At 45.0% G+C, this 13,823-nt stretch overlaps 1 pseudogene; it reads left to right on the top strand.

The window, feature by feature from the left end:
- The first annotated feature begins 236 nt into the window (after positions 1-236).
- On the top strand, positions 237-967 carry LOC136317739 (eukaryotic translation initiation factor 4E type 2 pseudogene; annotated as a pseudogene).
- The last annotated feature ends 12,856 nt before the right edge of the window (positions 968-13,823 follow it).

Raw genomic sequence — 13,823 nt, 5'->3', positions numbered from 1 at the left:
GCTCCTTAAATGAAATTTTATATATAAAGTGCTTAACACAGAGCCTCACATATAATAAGTAGCTGCTCTATCTAGAAGCACTTAGAAACCCAAACCCAACAACACTTCAATAGTTTCTGCCACTTCAAATGAGTTGGGAGGTACCTCTTCTGAGGGGTGGGGAAACAGTGGAACGTTTTCCCATAAAATGTACTCATTTAAAATTTAGCAGGGTTGGCAGAGGCAACAGCGAGAAGATGAACCAGTTCAATGCACTTAAAGATTATGACAGTGGAGAGCATGATCAGAATGAAGAAAATAGCACACAGAAAGATGGGGAGAAGGGAAAAACGGAACAAGACAAATCTAAGAGCAGCAGCAAGAAGGTTGTTGTCCCTGGATCAGCAGAGCATCCCCTGCAGTACAACTACACTTTCTGGTGCTCCAGGAGAACCCCTGACCAACCCACCAGCTCACAGAGCGATGAACAGAATATCAAACAGATTGGCACCTTTGCCTCTGTGGAGCAATTCTGGAGTTTTTACAGCCATATGATAAGTCCTGGGGACCTGACCGGCCATGACAACTTCCATCTCTTCAAAGAAGGAATTAAACCCACGTGGAAGGATGATGCAAATAAAAATGGTGGCAAGTGGATTATTCGACTGCGGAAGGGCTTCACATCCCGTTGCTCGGAGAATCTCATCTTGGCTATGTTGGGGTAACAGTTCACGGTTGGGAAGACATCTGTGGGGCTGTGGTCTCTATCTGGTTTCAGTAGGACATTATTTCAATATGGAATAAGACTGCCAGTGACCAAGAAATCACTGCTCAAATCTGTGATACCCTTCAGCAAGTACTTAACCTACCTCCCAACACCATTATGGAATATAAAACCCACAACCACTGCATCAAAATGCTAGGCAGGCCAGGCCCCAAAGACTCCTTTTTTTAAAACCTTTGGAAGCCACAGTTGAATATGCCATGACCCTCTCCCTCTCATGATGGCACCATCATTGGAGTCTCTTGTTCTGTTGGCATGCTACCTGGAAGATCATTGAGGGATTGGAAGAGCATTTTGCTAACAGGTAGCAGCTAGAACAACAGCTGAGTTCACTTAATAAATGGTGCTGAACTTAAAAAAAATTAATAGGGTAGATGAAGAATAAAATATAGACCTCAGCAAATCAAATACAAAAACATATTAAAAAAATAATTCGCCTGACCAGGCAGTGGCGCAGTGGATAGAGCGTCGGACTAGGATGCAGAAGACCCAGGTTCGAGACCCCGAGGTCACCAGCTTGAGCGAGGGCTCATCTGGTTTGAGCAAAAGCTCACCAGCTTGAGCCCAACGTCCCTGGCTCGAGCAAGGGGTTACTCTGTCTGCTGAAGGCCCGCAGTCAAGGCACATAAAAAAAAAATAATTTATCATGATCAAGTGGGATTCATCCCAGAATCACAAGGATGGTTCAACATATGTAAAACGGTTGATGTAATACCCCATATCAACAAAACAAAGAACAAAAACCATACAATCCTATCAATACATGCAGAAAAGGCATTTGATAAAATACAACACCATTTTATGTTTAAAACACTCAACAAAATGGGTATAGAAGGAATATATCTCAAGATAATAAAGACCATTTATGATAAACCGTAAGCTAACATCATATTAAATGGCATAAAACTGAGGACTTTTCCCCTAAAATCAGGAACAAGACAAGGTTGTCCACTCTCTCCACTCTTATTCAATGTAGTGCTGGAAGTTCTAGCCAGAGCAATCAGACAAGATAAAGAAATAAAAGGCATTCATATTGGGAAAGAAGAAATAAAGGTTTCACTTTTTGCAGATGATATGATCCTATACATTGAAAACCCCAAAGACTCCACAAAAAGACTATTAGAAACAATAAACCAATACAGTAAGGTCGCAGGATACAAAATTAATATACAAAAGTCTATTGCCTTCCTATATGCTAACAATGAAACATCAGAAAATGAACTAAAAAAAAATAATCCCCTTGCCCTGGCTGGTTGGTTCAGTGGTAGAGTCCGGGTTTGATTCTCGGCCAGGGTACACAGGAGAAGCACCCATCTGCTTCTCTACTCCTCCCCCTCTCCTTCCTCTCTGTCTCTCTCTTCCCCTCCCGCAGCCAAGGCTCCATTGGAGCAAAGTTTGCCCGGGCGCTGAGGATGGCTCTGTGGCCTCTGCCTCAGGCGCTAGAATGGCTCTGGTTGCAACAGAGTGACGCCCCAGATGGACAGAGCATCGCCCCCTGGTGGACGTGCTGGGCTTCCTGTCTGTTCCTATCTGTCCCCCTCTGATCCTGGTCGGGCACATGTGGGAGTCTGTCTGACTGCCTCCCCATTTCCAACTTCAGAAAAATACCAAAAATAAATAAATAAATAGATTTAAAAGAGGAAGAGACAAAAAAAAAATAGGCCTCAAATGCTGCCTATCTATTGCCATAGAGTTTGGTCATTTAGTTTGTTTTACAAGTAAATGTCAACATTAAATGATTCGTAATACTATATACTTGAATAAAGATGTGTAAAGAAGGTTAGCATTTTTGTAATTTCTAGAAGCTGAGCCTAGGTTCAAGTCAGAAATGTCTGACTCTTAAAACCTAAGAATGACGTTTATGCACGTGTTTTTTTCTTTTCTTTTGTTTCTCTATGTATCTTTCTTTTGTGTTTTTTATGTTACCTTTAAAACAGTAATGTCAAGGGAGTGATCATATGCCACCTGAGTCCTGGTTTAGTGCTACCATTATTAATTACTATTTAGAAGGCAAAGAATTACCTTCTAAAGAAGAAATTACAGCCTGACCAGGCAGTGGTACAGTGGATACAGCATCGGCCTGGGATGCAGAGGACCCAGATTTGAAACCCCGAGGTCACCATCTTAAGCACAGGCTTACCACCTTGAGTGTGGGTCACTGGTTTGAATGAGAGATCATAGATATGACCCCATGGTCGCTGGCTTGAGCAAGGGGTCACTGGCTCAGCTGGAGCTCCACTGGTCATGGAACATATGAGAAAGCAATCAATGAACAATTAAGGTGTCACAATGAAGAACTGATGCTTCTCATCTTTTCTCCCTTCCTGTCTGTTCCTATCTGTCCCCCTCTCTGTTTCTCTTGCTAAAAAAAGAAGAAATTACAATTAAGTCTAACATGAAGACAACAATATATTTATACTGAGGAAATTGAAAGAAAAACAATTAAAATAAAGGGTAGAGTGTGCATTTATTTATTTATTTTTTAAATTTTATTTTCTTATTTTTATTGATTTTAAAGAGAGAGGAAAGGACAGAAGGAAAGAGACAGCAACACCAATCTGCTCCTGTATGTGCTCTGACCAGGGATCAAACCCACAACCTCTGGGTTTCAGGAAGATGCTCTAACCAACTAAGCTATTCAGTCAAGGGCTAGGTGTGCATTTAGAATTTTACTTTCAAATTTTAGATTTACAATTCAGTCTTTTTTTTCCTTCAAGTTACACAAAGATGATACAATTGATGTCTGGAGTATTAGAAGTTGAAAGAAATAAACATACTAATTCCAGGAGATATATTAAATTTGCATTCAATTAGGCCCTGGCTGGGTTGCTAAGTAGATAAGAGCACTGTCCCAGCGTGCTGTGGTCACAGGCTTGATCCCCGTTCAGGGCACGTATGAGAAGCAACCAATGTGTGCACAACTAAGTGGAACAAGTTGCTGCTCCCCCCCATCAAATGAATAGAAAAATTAAAATATATTTTGTATTCAATTAGAAAATGCTGAAAATATGGAATGCTGTAACAATATAATCTCAGAAAAATGCATTGTAAGTTTGCTACCTGGGCCAACACATTTTAATACATGGTATGTTTCCTTCTGATCTTCTTTTTAAATGACTTTTTGAGGCATAATATATATCATAAAATTCATCCACTCAAAGTGTGTAATTCAATGACTTAGTGAATTTATAGACTTGTGTAACCATCACCAGAACCCATTTTTTTTTTTTTTTTTGTATTTTTCCGAAGCTGGAAACAGGGAGAGACAGACAGACTCCCGCATGCACCCGACCGGGATCATCAGAGAATTTTTTTTACAAGTGGCTAGTAGTTTTATCAAAATAGAAGTAAAATTAAGGTTCTTTTTAGAAAATAGACCTATTAGTTGCTACATGCAATGTAGATGGCAGGTTCAGTCACTTCACACAAGAACAGCCTCTCAACATCTTCCAAACTGATAACTTCAGAGTCCAACAAGCCTCTTAAAACACAATTTTCCCTGGTGACTGAATCAGTGCATCTAGGGACTGGGTCCAAGAATTGGACTTTTAAAGATTTTTTTTTTTTGTATTTTTCCTAATCTGGAAATGGGGAGAGACAGTCAGACAGACTCCCGCATGCGCCCGACAGAGATCCACCCGGCACGCCCACCAGGGGCGAAGCTCTGCCCACCAGGGGGCGTCGCTCTGCCGAGACCAGAGCCACTCTAGCGCCTGGGGCAGAGGCCAAGGAGCCATCCTCAGCGCCCGGGCCATCTTTGCTCCAATGGAGCCTCGGCTGCGGGAGGGGAAGAGAGGAAGGAGGGTGGGGGTGGAGAAGCAAATGGGCGCTTCTCCTATGTGCCCTGGCCGGGAATCAAACCCGGGTCCCCTGCACGCCAGGCCGACGCTCTACCGCTGAGCCAACCGGCCAGGGCCAGAACCCACTTTTACAACAGTTCTTTTTTGAGAAAAAATGGACGTAAAATAAACTTCACATAATTAAAGTGTATATTTGATAAGTTTGACACACACCATACTTTTCACTCCGTAAGACGCACCTAACCATAAGACACACCTAGGGTTTTAAGGAAGAAAATAAGAAAAAATATATTCTGAACCAAATGGTGTTAAAATAGTTAATAAAATACTATATTTTTTACTCCATAAGATGCACGGGCATTTCCCCCTTCACTTTTGGGGGGAGAAAAGTGCGTTTTATGGAGCAAAAAATACGGTATATATACCCATGAAACTTTCATCACAGTCAAGACTGCACATATCTAACGCCACTAAAGGCTTCTTTGAGATCTCTGTCATCTCTCCCTTCTGTTGGCCCCCTCCTACTCCCAGATAATCATGTCCTTATTCTAGGAAAGAAGTAAAAGTCACTGTCATATTACTCTCAAATTTGGAGCAACACTGAAATGAACACTTGCCTGGACAATCCCACACATACTGATGATGGCCACGCTCACCCATAAACACTAGAAGTGGGAAGATATCAAGTGATAAATAGTAAAGATAAGCAAGGAAAAACAATTCATAGACACAAACAGCAGTATGTTGATTACCAGAAGGAAAGGTGGCAGGGGGATGAAGCAGGTAAAGGGGAGATAAATGGTGATAGAAGGAAACTTGACTTGGGGTGATGAATACACAATACAATGATGTATTATAGAATTGTACACCTGAAACCTATATAATTTTATTAACCATGTTACCTCAATAAATTCAATAAAAATTGAATGGCCGGTTCGTTCAGTGGATAGAACATTGGCCCAGTGTATGGAAGTCTTGAGTTCTATCTCTGGTCAGGGCACACATGAGAAGGGACCATCTGCTTCTCTTCCCCTCTCTCAGCCAGTGGCTCAGTTGGTTCAAGCGTGGGCCCCGAGCACTGAGGATAGCTCAGTTGGTCTGAGCATCAGCCTCAGGTGCTGAGGATAGGTTGGATGGTCCAAGCATTGCCTTCAGGCACTGAGGATAACTGGTTTGATTTGAGCATGGGCCCCAGATAGGGGTTGCTGGGTGGATCCCAGTCAAGACACATGCAAAAGTCTGTCTCTCTACCCACCTACCACTTTGAAAAATATTTTTATTTATTGATCTTATGGGGGGGGCAAGAAGTATCATAGTTGCTTCACTTTAGTTATTCATTTATTGCTTGTCATATGTGCCTGGACTGGGCAAGCCCAGGGTTTCAAACTGTTGACCTCAGCTTTCCAGGTTGATGCTTTATACACTGTCAAAACAGGCCTGGTGTAATGCTGGTGGCTGAGGCCAGGCTGGTTCACATTGTATTTGGGCAGATGGTAGAGGAACTGCAGAGTTGGAAAGCATTGGGCCATTCCCATGTATTAGATTCACACAACAGTGGGTGAGCAAACAGGCAAGGGAAAATTGCAGGAAAACTGCTTCTCATAGAGGTGGGCAAGTGATCAGGAAACCGGCCCCTTGCAGTGGCAGGCAAGCAATATACACCAAGGGAAAGGACTCACGGCCTTACATAGGCTATACACATGTGACTCTGCCATGTGCTCACACACTATTCATGGAAAGTGCAAACAAGCAAGCCCAACACAGCTTTTCCCCCTACATTTCACCTGTTTAGGGTTGCTTGCCTCGGAATCTAATCAACAGGTATCTTCTGCAATGGTCCCTGTGTGAGGAATGAGGTACATTACAGAAAAAAAGGCTACAGCAAAAGCACAAGCTATACCAAAAATAACAGTAAATACAAATGTACCCTTCACAGTGACATCTCCCTGAGCACTCAAGGGATTACATACACACTTGCATCTTAGGTGGCCAGGTGCCATTTGCCCAGGGAGTTAACTAGAGGCCACCTCTAGGCCCCTACCCCATGGTGTCAACAAGGCCACTCATTGTAGTTGGGGAGCCTGTATAGTTCAGGGCCATGTCCATTGAAGGAAGTGTCACTGGTGTGTCTCTACAACTGGATGGGAGCAGCTGTGTAGTGCAGGAGGGCCTCCACATGTGCTGGCCCCCCTCATCAGGGTCTCATTACACTTCACAAGCAGTGTTTCCATCCAGTAAGGGAGCTAGTGCCTCCCTCTTGTCACAGTCCCTGCTTCAAGAGTCCATTATACTGTTTAATGATCAGTCCACAATAATGCAGCTGTCTGTACAAATCATCAAAGGTAAAGGTTCATTACAGGCAACTAGCCACACAGCTCTGTCCATTAACACAAGCCCCATCCAAATCCCTCAGCAAGCTCATAGGGCCTGATGGAGTCAAACACATTCAAGGCCTGTGCTGCCTTGACAGTTCTCTTAACTGATGCAAAAGCACCTATCATCTTCTAAGGCCAACACCTAGTGCACAGTAGAAGGGGACCAGTGGGTTGCCAATTTTACATGGGGCCTCTGGCCCTCGCCCATCCCCATTAGACAGATCCCTTGGCTCTCCCCCTATTCAAACTGGAACAATGGGTCTTGGGGATCCTCCTCTCCTTCAGCGGTCTCCAACAAGAAAATTTGCAGCTGTACAACATGAGTACCAGCCATTTTCTTGGCAGCTGCTAGGGCTGCCCACTTCTCCTGCTTTTTCAGTGGCTGGAACCTCTGTTCCAGTTTTAGCTCTCACCAAAGCTCTAAAAGGACTCTATTAGACCTGCTACACAATTTCTCTTTATCTGCCCCATCCACAATCAAATCTACCCACATCTGTGTTTGGATAACCTTTACAGGCCCATTTCTCGTTAGAGTGGGGGGCAGCAAGGATAGCAGCCCACACATCTTTATGATGCCGTGCTGCTTCCACCTCCCCCAGATCTGCCACTATCTGTTTAATAGTGTTGATGGGTTGACCCACATAGGGGTTCAAGGTAGCCACCAATGACCAAAAAAAAGGGCTGACGGGGCATTACGGAGAATAAGGTCCCTCATCCCTGTTGTAAATACATCTGGCCCACAGGATCTCAGGTTGAAAGCAGTATTCCTCATAACTAGTTCCCGGAGGACCTGCTGCAACTCAGTATGACTGCCACTGACACACTGCCATGTCAGGTCTCCAGCATTCTGCCAGACTGTCCGAATGGCAGCCATCACCCACTCTAATAGGGTATGGTTTCCTGGGTTATCATGACAGTTCTAAAGATGCTGCCTCAAGGAGCAATGTGTGGTAATGGCAGCTAAATTCTCCATCTCTGCTCCAGAGAGCATGATGCCATCCACCCCTATGTCCTACAAACCTCAGCAACCAGGCTGTCAGGGGCTCATTGGGTTTCTGCCCGAATTTCACCCCTAACTTCATCAACTCGGTCTAGGTATAGGGCTCGACCACAAAGTGCTCCACTACTTGCAGAGGGGTAGTGTCTACCCTGAGGTACTTTTGGCTGCTGGGTTTTTACCTTCTGGGTAACCACTGGCTGGGCTCTGAGTGTGCTGACAGCAGTTTCAGCCCAAACCTCCTCCTCCTCAGAGGATTTGGAAATGCCTGCTACCGCTGACTCAGCCACTCCGCCAGCACAAATGTAGCTCCTTTAGTAACCATTTCTGCTCTTGCAGCTGCTGACTCTTAGCCTGAAGCTGAAACTGGAGCTCTTGAACCCATAGTTCTTTCTCTTAACAACTGCCACTGCCAGTGTTCAGCTTCTAGGGCAGACTGAAACTCTCAAAATCACGATTCCTTCTCCAGCAATCATTCCACTCAAGCCATAGTTTCTGAGCCTGCAGCTCACACTGGAGTTGTCAAACTTGCAGCTCTTGCAGTGCTTTTGTTTTCTGTTCACAGGGCTGTAAAAAAACACACAGCTTACAGCCCCCAACAGGATGGCCACAGGGAACCACATGCTCAAGAATGGCCACCCCTGTATATTCCACCCTTCAAGGATGTTAGCAGCTCCATACTGATTTGATCCAAATCCAGCTCACAGTGTCAGATGTAATGCCAGTGGCCAAGGCCAGGAAGGTTCACATTGGATATATGCAGACAGTAGAGGAACTGTGAAGCCAGAAAGCATTGGGCTATTCCCATTTATTAGATTCTGGCAACAGTGCGAAACAAACAGGCAGGGGAAAACCTCTTCTCAAGGCAGCAGGTGAACGAACAGCAAAATGGTCCCTTACAGTGGTGGAAAGCAATCCGCACCTCACGGTGGCAGGTCAGTGATCTGGGAGAATTACCCAAGGGAGAGTACCTGTAGTTTTACGTAGGTTTACACACATGTGGCTCTGTCATGTGGTCATGCACTATCATTGAAAGTGCAAATGAGCAAGCCTAATACAGCTGTTTTACCAATAGTATAAAAGGTTTTATCAATGAGCCTAACAAACTGACCTACCTTTGACAAATGAAAGTACATCAATCACCCCTGGCTGGTTGGTTCAGTGGTAGAGTGTTGACCCAGTGTGTGGAAATCCTGGGTTTCTTTCTTTCTTTTTTTTTTTTTTTTTTTTTTCATTTTTCCGAAGCTGGAAATGGGGAGGCAGTCAGACAGACTCCCGCATGCACCCGACCGGGATCCACCCGGCATGCCCACCAGGGAGTGATGTTCTGTCCCTCTGGGGCATCGCTCTGTTGCATCCAGAGCCATTCTAGTGCCTGAGGCAGAGGCCACAGAGCCATCCCCAGCGCCCAGGCCATCTTTGCTCCAATGGAGCCTCGCTGTGGGAGGGGAAGAGAGAGACAGAGAGGAAGGAGAGGGGGAGGGGTGGAGAAGCAGATGGGCGCTTCTCCTGTGTGCCCTGGCCGGGAATCGAACCCGGGACTCCTGCACGCCAGGCCGACGCTCTACTGCTGAGCCAACCGGCCAGGGCCGAAATCCTGGGTTTGATTCCCAGTCAGCGCTCACAGGAGAAGTGACCATCTGCTTCTGCTCCCCTTCCCCTCCTCTTTCTTCTCCTCCCATAGCCATGGCTCAATTGGTTCAAGTGCATTGGGCCTAGGTGCTGAGGATGGCACTGTAGAGCCTCTACCTCAGACACTAAAAGTAGCTTGGTTGCGAGCACGTCCCCAGATGGGGGTTGCTGGGTGGATCTTGGTCAGGGTGCATGCAGGAGTCTGTCTGTTTATCTCCCTTCCTCTCACTAAAAAAAAAAAAAAAAGTACATCAATCAATAAAAAATGAGCACTTAAGCTTTAAGAGTTTATACTTGTTTTCTACTATTCAGTTGCCTATTTGTAGATGGTGTATAGCTTCATGGCTGAATTACTTCAAAAGAACACCATGCTACCTGACCTGTGGTGGTGCATAAAGAGTCAACCTGGAATGCTGAGGTTGCCAGTCTGAAACCCTGGGCCTGCCCGGTTAAGGCACATACAAGCAACTGCTGGCCCTGGCTGGTTGGCTCAGCAGTAGAGCGTCAGCCCAGCATGGTAATGTCCTGGGTTCGATTCCTGGTCAGGGCACACAGGAGAAGCAACCATCTGCTTCTCCACCCTTCTCCCTCTTCCTTCTCTCTCTCTCTATCTCTCTCTTCCTCTCCTACAGTCAGGGCTTGATTGATTCGAGTGCACTGACTCTAGGTGCTGAGGATGGCTCCATTGATCCTCTGCCTCTGGCACTAAAAATAGTAACCATGGCCCTGGATAGGCAGATAATTGGCTCCAGGTGGGGGCTGCCAGGTAGATCCTGGTTGGGGAGCATGTGGGAATCTGTCTCTCTATCTCCCCTCCTATTACTTGGAAATGAAGAGAAAAAAAAAGCTACTACTACAAGTTGATGCTTCCCATTCCCCCTTCCTCTTTCTAAAACCAATAAATAAAATATTTTCTAAAAAGAATACCGTACTCACTTTAACTCAGCACAATAATATTTAACATTCATAAAGTACTTTCACCTTCAAGGCAATCTACAAACATCAGTTAATTACTAGTCACATCACTTGCAAGTGACTTTTCATTAGTTCCATTACAAATGGACCAGATTAAACTGAAATGGGCAAGGCAGGCTCAGATAGAGGATGAGAGCAGAGGTAAGAATGCCAGGGCTCTTTGCTATCTGTTGTGTTCCCGTTCCCTCACCATCTATTTATAGGTGAGAATCCACCCTCACTAGGAAAACACCAAAGCACTAGAAAAGGAAACTTATTTCTGAACATGTTGCTGGAGTTTTTCACTAAAAGCCAAGACATCAGAGGAGAGATGAAGTACAAAGGCTTCTTGTCTTCCTACCTAACTGCTACCTCCTCCAACACTATACATTTTATTTTATAGCACTTCACAGGTGTTGTGTTTTTTACAAAATGGAAGCAAGAGCCTCCACCAGCAGAGATTATGGCTCATTTTATTGTGATACTTTGTTACAGTGATGTGGAACCTAACCGGCAATATCCTCCAGGTGTGCCTGTATTTACCAAAAAAGAAAACCAAGTCAACAGTGAATGACTCCATTTTCACAAAAAAGGTTTCCATTACTAAAATTCAAATGAAGTTTGGCTCTTTCGGTGTTATACTTTCATTTTTATTTTTTTATGTGTGACAGAGACAGAGAGAGACACAGATAGTGAGACAGGAAGGGAGAGAGATGAGAAGCATCATTTCTTCATTGTGGCATCTTAGTTGTTCATTGATTGCTTTCTCATATGTACTTTGACCAGGAGGCTACAGCAGACCAAGTGATCCCTTGCTCAAGCCAGCAACCTTGGGCTCAAGCTGGAGAGCCTTGCTCAAACCAGATGAGCCTGCACTCAAGCTGATGACCTTGGGTTTTTTGAACCTGGGTCCTCTGTGTCCCAGTCCGATGCTCTATCCACTGTGCCACCACTTGGTCAGGCTCAGTGTTATGCTTTTAAAGTATAAAGTATTTTATAGAACAGACTTTGAAGGAATAACACCCTAATTACAGTATCTTCTCTTCCTATAGAGAACAGTTAAATGTACCCCCTTTTAATGAGAAAGGTAACTTTTAATCTCAGCACAGCAAGAATTATCCAATCTTGTGCATTTCCCCCCAAAATGTCTAAATGTACATGTAGTAGCTTTAGACATAGACATAATGATAATATTATTTTAAAACCAACCAATCTGCAGATCCCAAACAGTGGCAGAGTAGGTATAAAGGTACACCCAACTCCTTCCAGTATCAAACTGGAATTACAGTTATAGAAGAATCATCCTGAACAACCCATTAAAGACTAGCTGAAGAGAACCCTGATAACCAATGATTTACAGAAGAAGCAACACTGAGATTGGTAGGAAGGGCGGAGAAGCAAAAATGGTGTGACCCGGTTCCCATTAGCGGCAGCTGAGGTTCCTGAGGGATATCTGAGTTGCAAAGGTTCCCCCTAGGGAGTGTGGGATCTTAACCCCATACCACGATCCCCAGCCCAGAGCAGTAGAGCTGGGAAGAGGAACTCCCATAACATTTGGCTGTGAAAAGCAATGGGGTCTCTGTCCACCAGGGAAAGGCAGGAGTCTGCAGAGATGAAGGAACCCTCTTAAAGGGCCAATCATGAGCAAATTAATTGGTTAGGGGCCCAGGTGCAGAAGAAAATATTGGGCCCCTTACATTAGAAAAAAGTGTCAAGTTGGGGTTTTGTGGAGCCCTTTGGAAGTTGGGGCCCAGGGTGCGCGCCCTGTGTGCCCGCCGTTAAATCCGCCTCTGGGGCCAATGCACAAAATTTCTTTCAAAGCCACTCACCATGGGCTCCAGCAGAGGAATGGCAGAACTGAACAAAGTTGCATGAGAGTGTGCAGTTTGTTGCTCTAAAGCAGGGGTCGGGAACCTATGGCTCATGAGCCAGATGTGGCTCTTTTGATGGCTGCATCTGGCTCACAGTCAAATCTTTAATTTAAAAAAATGTTAAAAATATAAAACATTCTCCTGTATTACAATCCATTCATTTCCTACCACTCATGTTCATGGCTGCAGGTGGCTGGAGCCAATCACAGCTGTCCTCCGGGACACCACCTTTTTATTGGATAATGCATAATGTACACGGGTCGTTGTATGGCTCTCATGGAATTACATTTTAAAATATGTAGCGTTCATGGCTCTCTCAGCCATGAAAAAGGTTCCCGACCCCTGCTCTAAGCAGACAGCTGAAGGGACAAGTACCAGGATTCCTGTGCTAAGTCATTCTCCCATACTGCAGACGCCATCTTTCTTGGATAGAGCACTCCTTTCCCTGAGGCATCAGCTAGGGGAAAGCAGTAGCCTAAACTTCTGGACTCCCTCTTGCCCCACACTGTGGAATTTAGGCCCTGCTGAGGAATATAGCTAGAGGCTCTTTCAGTGACTGATCCACAGGCAGCTGTCAGGTAGAGACAGGCAGAGGCAGATCTTAAAAGAGTGCCTTGGGATTTTGCTGACCTGCCCCAGGGCCCAGTGCTGGTAATATGCAGACTTGGTATGCAGCTTATTCCTTCCTGCACGTACCCAGGCCAAGCCGAGGCAGACACAAACCGTGGAATGCTTATAGCGTCAAACATGTTGCTGAGAGCCAGTCACTGGCAGCATCTTATTTTGGCCTGCACCAGGTTCCCTCCCAGGAATCCAAACATAATCAGTGGACAGCTACAGAGAACAAGGGAAGGACCCAATTAGCTTCACAATCAGCATATCCAATGGAAGATTTTGTCAGGCACCAAACCCAGCTGAGGCGAATTCTGCTTCCTGTGTCAGCACCTGCATAGCAGCTTGCACACCTTGGTCAGGGGAGAGCCTCATAGTCAGCGAGCCTGAGGGCTGATCCCACGCATAAATAGGCCAACAGTACTCAAGACTCAATTACTTTAGGAAGTGTTGGTCAAATAAGTTTGTAAATATGATATATGTTTGCTCACTTATAGTTTGTATTGGGTGTGGGGGACAGGCTGTAAGCTGGCCGGGTCGTTATAGCCTAATGTTTAGTTTTAAGACTGAGCTTTTCCCCACACTCTTGACTGTTGCATGATGTGGGGTGGTGCACTCTCATGAGGAATCCCATTATGCCTCAGTTAAGTGACTTTGTATCAGAGACTTCCTTGTTTGTATATTGGATTAAAGGTTTTGGTTTCTACACTATAAAATGGGGCAGACCGGGAGCTTGCCCTCTCTGGTTCCTGAGATTAGCATTAGCATTAGAGGGGAGCAGAGAAAAGCCACGTGGAGGAGAGGAGAGGCAGCCAAGAT

The sequence above is a fragment of the Saccopteryx bilineata genome, chromosome X (genome assembly GCF_036850765.1).
Source record: "Saccopteryx bilineata isolate mSacBil1 chromosome X, mSacBil1_pri_phased_curated, whole genome shotgun sequence".
Classification (NCBI taxonomy): Eukaryota; Metazoa; Chordata; class Mammalia; order Chiroptera; family Emballonuridae; genus Saccopteryx; species Saccopteryx bilineata.
This window is presented reverse-complemented; position numbering and strand designations above follow the sequence as displayed.